This window comes from Apium graveolens, unplaced genomic scaffold (assembly GCF_009905375.1).
Source record: "Apium graveolens cultivar Ventura unplaced genomic scaffold, ASM990537v1 ctg508, whole genome shotgun sequence".
NCBI classification, from domain to species: Eukaryota; Viridiplantae; Streptophyta; class Magnoliopsida; order Apiales; family Apiaceae; genus Apium; species Apium graveolens.
The window spans coordinates 56,120-62,629 of record NW_027418807.1 but is presented as its reverse complement, the minus strand read 5'-3'; the positions used below and the strand labels follow the sequence as shown (position 1 = coordinate 62,629).

The following is a 6,510-nucleotide window of genomic DNA, read 5'->3' as shown; positions in this document are numbered from 1 at the left end:
AATAAAGAAGATAAGATAATAAAAATTACATAGAAATAAGCAAGAAATATGGTAAGCATGATAAAATAAATTTGCCAAATGAATTTTCCATTCATGAAAAATTCATTTATAAATTCATTCAAGAACAGATCTCAGATATTAACTAGTTTAATCACTAAAACTATTCAACATACCCAATTTACCAACTAATCTGGTAAATGTGGATTCATCAAGTGGTTTAGTGAAAATATCTGCTATTTGTTCTTCTGTTGGACCAAAAAATAGTTCAACAGTACCATTCATGACGTGCTCTCTAATAAAATGATACATGATGTCAATGTGCTTGGTCCTTGTGTGTTGCACAGGGTTATTGATGATGGCTATTGCACTTGTATTGTCACATAGAATATGAATTTTGTTCAATACAGAGCCATAGTCCCGTAGCTGGTTCCTAATCCACAAGATCTGAGCACAGCAGCTTCCAGCAGCAATATATTCAGCCTCGGCCATTGAGTTGGAAACTGTTTGATATTTCTTGCTGTATCATGAGACTATCCTGCTACCTAGGAATTGACAACTCCCTGAGGTGCTTTTCCTATCAACAACACTTCTTGTGTAATCTGAATCTGTATATCCAACAAGGTTAAAACCAGATTCTTTAGGGTACCAAATACCTAGATTTGGTGTTCCCTTAAGATATCTCAAGATTCGTTTAACAGCAACGAGATGAATATCTCTAGGATCCGCTTGGAACCTTGCACATAAGCATGTAGCATACATAATATCTGGTCTACTTGCGGTAAGATAGAGTAATGAGCCAATCATACCTCTGTATCTTGTGACATCTACCTTAATTGAGTTTTCACATGGTCCAAGCTTGACAGCTAGTAGATGACGGAGTCCTTGCTGATGCAGAATCCTCTAGATTGTACTTTTTGAGGAGTTCCTTGAGATACTTGGATTGAAAAATAAATATTCCATCTAACCTTTGATTTACTTGTAATCCGAGAAAGAACTTCAGCTCTCCCATCATGCTCATTTCAAATTTGTTGTGCATTAACTTAGCAAATCTCTTACAGAGACTATCATTAGTAGACCCAAATATTATATCATCCACATAGACTTGGACTAATAAAGTATCATTCTTATGCTTTTTAGAAAAGAGAGTTTTTGTAACACCCCCAAATCCAAGGTCGTGAATTCGGGTTGTTGCGATCACTTATTAATTAAATAATTCTCTTTTCACAATATTACTCGACCTTTTATTCAGACTCACACACACACAGGTTATATGCTTGGAAACATTATTAAATAAATCATTTCCACTTATCTACCTGACGGGGCTGGCGCACAAAAAGCCTACGGAACTCACGAGCATTGCTTACCCGCCTAAGGACAGCAGTCCTGGTCTGATCCATGCTGGTAGTCTGTTGTGATATGATATATAAAAGCAAGGGTGAGCATTAAAGCTCAGCAAGGTATATATCCCCATAATTAAGTATGTAAGGATAAATAAAACCAATAATTATACTTTGTATCTCCAAAGCGTTCTGAAAGTTTATATGCTTATCAAATTTATAATATTCTCAAAATCAACTACAATAGTATATCCACTGAATACTTGTATTCATCTCTTTCTCAAAATCATTTTATACTCGTACTCATTTTATTTCAAAATCTCAAGATGTGACTCGAACCAAGATTCTCATATGGGTGTGATAAATATTCGTCAACATCCCAATTTAAAACTCAGCCTTATCGGCAGATTTCTCAAATGGATTTGATATATAATCATCAACATCCTTATTTAAACTCAGTCTTATCGGCAGATTTCTCAAATGGATTTGATATATATTCATCAATATCCTTATTTAAAACTCAGCCTTATCGGCTCTCTGTTGTATATTTCACAACAGTTTTTCCAAAATGGAAGAAATGGACTATACTGGAATAAACCACGTATCGGTGATCAGCCGAATACGAAATTTTCTCTACTAGTAGAAGGAATACAAACCTAGCCGCCTTTGGGCTCATCAAGACACTACACGGTGGTTGCCCATTGCCGTGCAAGTCCGAAAGTCAATGGTCACATAGACCATATAAACGTACAATGCGCCACTCCGCGCTTGCATAATGCGCCACTCCGCGTCTGGTCACTGTCCGATACCACTCCGTGCCGGGCATGCCACATTCCAGTCCCAAAACAGTTATATCTTTTGCTCAAAATCCTTTTTCGAAGGAATAGGTCTTTAAAAGTTGACCTGAAAATAAGATGTTTTATTCATCACTTTTAACTCAATTGATCTTTGGGAGTTGTCGGAGTTTTGAATTTAAAATCATTTTCAAATCCCTATCTATAGTAGGGTGACACATATATTACTAACTTGTTCTTTATTGAACGAGGAAGCAAAACTCTTATGCTTCTAGACTAAGTTCCCTAAGGTTTTGATACGTTTCAAATGATTAATCTCTTTCAAGAGTTTTGAATAATTTAGAAAGTACCCTTGGGAACTATGTCTATTTTTAAATAAGTTTTTAGAAGTCCGAAGATATTAAATATCTAAGGTCTTATAATAATCTAAGAGGGATTCAATGAATTGATAAAATCTTATAAATAAACAATCTCTGTATAAGGTTCAATGAATTGATAAAATCTTAAGTACAAAGTATTTCTAATTAAGGTTCAATGAATTAATAAAAAACCTTAAATACAAAATATTTCTGAATAAGGTCCAATGAATGGAGACACCTTAATCAAATAATCAAAAAAGGATTTGGTATCCTATAATTGCTCTTTGAATAGTTAAATCTTTATTAACTAACGTGAAATGATTTATAAACTATTCAGTATATTTTTAAATACTTTCTTTATATTTAATAATCCCTTAATTATCACTTTATAAAATAATCAATCAAGTAAGGGTGTCCCTTAAATGAATAAACCAATATTTCTCGAAGTTTAAGTCAAAATCTCAATCGTTCGCTTGATATATAAATTACGCGAACGTACTTTGTTTATCGAAATAGAAATCTTTCGCGTTCGGCTCTCTCCGGAATTAAATCGTTATTAAAATATTTCTGACTCCCATTATCCTATATTATATTTGAAATACGTTTCAATTTCTCATACTCGTGTAAAACGAAATTTGTTTTCGTAAACAATCACATAATTCGTATGCATTGATATCATAGACAAGCATATATATTTGAACTGTAAATCATGACATCAATATCACAACAGTATATATATAGCATGGATAGTATGAGATAGGTTTTCGAAAACTTGCCTCGAGTAATCGAAGTGGTATGGTCTCTGGTGTTTGGTTGGGATCTATAAACAAGAACCAATGGTCTAAGTTAGTACGCGATTAACGTCTCGCTTTTATTAAGCAACTTTCGCAACTACTCAAGTATAACGAATCTCCGATCGTCATATTCTCAACACTTATATTCTCACTTTATAACATGGTCGAGTTTTGAAATCGATCGTTCGCTTTAAAAAGTCCATTTCGAGTTTTAAGCTCGAACGTGAGAAAACGCGCGTCAAAACTAGGTTTTTATGCGTTTCTCGCTTGCGCTCTCTTTACCAAAACATTTTTATAAAATCGAAAAATTAATATTTTCTAAAAATTGTTTTTGGACATTCTTCTCTACTGTCGTATCCATTTTTCATAATTTTTCCAGAATCTCGAAATTATTTTAAGTCCTTCAAAATCACCATGTAAGTGGACTTAAGTGCAGTGGCTAATCGCGGAAATATTTTACACTAAAACGACCATAACTCCTAAACCGTAAATCTTCTCATAATGATCTAGACATGTATAGAAACTACAAAAAAAGATACATCTAGTCGAGGCCAGTGGTTTTCAAATTTTAACCAATTTCATGGCCGAATATCCTGCAGAAAACAGATCAAGTGCAAGAATGCTCAAACTCAATTTCTACTACTTGATCTTAACACAATCACTACCTATAACCATCATAAACACAAGTAATTCTCAAGATCCACCCACATGAACCTTATATGCTCTATCTAGTACCACATACATGGATTACAACTCAACATCTCAAGCCTTTAGCAAGAACATAATCAATACAAACTCAAAAAAATACAATCCTTTGGATCTTAATACTACAACAAACATAACTGTTAAATCCAACCATAAAACCTTAAAGGGTTGAAAGTTATACCTTCTTGGACACTAGGAAGGTTAGTGCTAGGATGATTGAGGCTTGGTTTGCTTAGAAAACACTTAGAAGGGCTAGATCCTTAAGAAACAAAACCAAGAAATAAGTTAAAATTTCGGAGTTACCTTTCAGCACCTCATTCAAACATTTTTATAAAATTATAAAAAATTAATTTGAGGCTGAAATTTGGTACGAAGCTTACCCATGATATATAGAAGCTATGGTAAAAATTTCATGATATTGGAATGAGTATATTTTGAGTTATGAATTTTTGTTTCTCCCTTGCTCAGAAAATCCGAACTGCTGGAATGAAAAATGGGAGAGCTTTAAGTGAGGGAAAAGGGGTTGTTTTCTTTTGTGGCTAAAGTGTGGGAGTGTATAATGAATAAATGGGATGTATGCAGCAGATTTGACAATAATTTGGCAAAGGTATAGGTTGGTTTGATTGTGTGGTGAAGTGAGAAAAGGGAGAAGTATGGCTTGTGTACTTGTTTGTCTCCCATCACTATTCAACACTATTCCACTAACTATTCTAGTTAGCTTCTAATCATCTAGTTACACTCCTAACTATTAGTTAGGATTTGGTTATGCATGGCCAACTTGCATGGGATTTAATTTCTCATTCGTTTATTTATCGTAAACGCAATCGTCGTTCCATTCCGATAGTTTCCACGTATAACGACTTGTTTCGTAGCAATTTCTTTTATCGCTTATAATCCTATAACCAATTCCATTCCTTTTCTTGATCATAGAAACACCTTGATATATTATTTATTTCACGTAGTATTCCCGGTTCTACGCCATTCTTTACGGATACGAAAACACGTAGTATAATTGTGAATCTTCGAATTCCGTCGGCTTTTACATTCACTTATTTTCCTCGATAAACAAGAATATGATATCGGATTCTCAAAATTCCACTATTCATTTTATGTTGATCCCCGTACGTATTACTTAATTAGCTCAAGTTACTATTCACAGAAGTTTTAAAATATTACAAAAATTAGGGTTCTTACAGTCTCCCCCCCTTAAAAGGATTCCGTCCCGGAATCAACTCACAAATAGATGGGGGTACCTTTCTCGCAGGTGGCTCTCTAATTCCCAAGTCGACTCCTCGACCTTGGGATGTCTCAATAAGACTCTGAATAGCTTGACACTCTTGTCCCTGAGTACTTGCTCTTTTCAACCAATGATTTCAACTGGTTGCTCAATGTAGGATAGATCTAGTACTTACTCATGTTTCACTATATTCTTGGTATCCGCATTATACTTTCTCAACATTGGAACATGAAAAACACTATGAACCTGTTGAAGGTTTGGAGGTAAATCCAATTCGTATGCCACGGTTCTATTTGTCACAAAATCTCAAAGGACCCATATATCGGGAACTCAACTTCCCTTTCTTTCCAAATCTCATCAGTCCTTCCCATGGTGACACTTTCAAAAATACTTGGTCACCCACTTCATACTCTCTGTCTTTTCGTGCTAAGTCGGCATATTTACGCTATGGGTCTTGGGCTGCCGCTAAGCATCCTCTGATCAACTCTACTATGTCCCTCATTCTTTACACCAAGTCGGGACCTAGTAACTCTTTTTTTTTACCAACTTCATCCCAGTACAAGGGTGAATGGCACCTCCGACCATACAGCACCTCATGTGGGGGCATTTCTATACTCGCATGATAACTATGACTGTAGGCAAACTCTATCAAAGATAGGTGTTCATCTCAATAACCTTAAAAATCAATTACACAATTTCTCAACATGTACTCCAATGTCTGAATGATTCACTCACTTTGTCCATCGGTTTGGGGATGGTATGCAGTACTCACATTCAGTTTGGTTCATAAGCATTCCTGAAAGCTCCTCAAAAAAATCTAGAGTTGAATCGGGGATCTCTGTCAGATACGATAGCTACAGAGACTCCATGTCTTATCACAATTTCCTTGATGTATAGCTCTGCTAATCTATCCACCATGTAGGTTTTCTTGATTGGAAGAAAGTATGCTGACTTGGTCAGTCGATATATAATTACTCATATTGCATCACGGTTAGCCTTAGCTCGGGGAAATCCTACCACAGAATCCATGGCTATTTGTTCCCACTTTCACATCAGAATTTCTAAGGGTTGTAGGAGTCCCCTCGATCGCTGATGTTCCACCTTCACTCTTTAACAGGTCAAACACTTACTGACCCAATTGGCCACGTCTCTTTTCATGTTGGGTCATCAATAATATTCCTTTGGATCTCGGTACATCTTGGTACCTCCAGGATGAATTGAATATCTAGAATTATGTCCTTCGCATAAAATTTCATCTTTTAATTCTCGAACATTCGGAATCCA

General features: G+C 35.4%; 1 long non-coding RNA gene across 1 annotated transcript; it reads right to left on the bottom strand.

Moving 5' to 3' along the window:
* Nucleotides 1-3,249: 3,249 nt before the first annotated feature.
* On the bottom strand, nucleotides 3,250-4,529 carry LOC141702431 (uncharacterized). Its single transcript, XR_012567104.1, has 3 exons — nucleotides 4,370-4,529; nucleotides 4,171-4,248; nucleotides 3,250-3,310 (listed from the first exon to the last, which is right to left on the bottom strand). It is a non-coding gene; the product is annotated as an uncharacterized LOC141702431 (long non-coding RNA).
* Nucleotides 4,530-6,510: the final 1,981 nt, after the last annotated feature.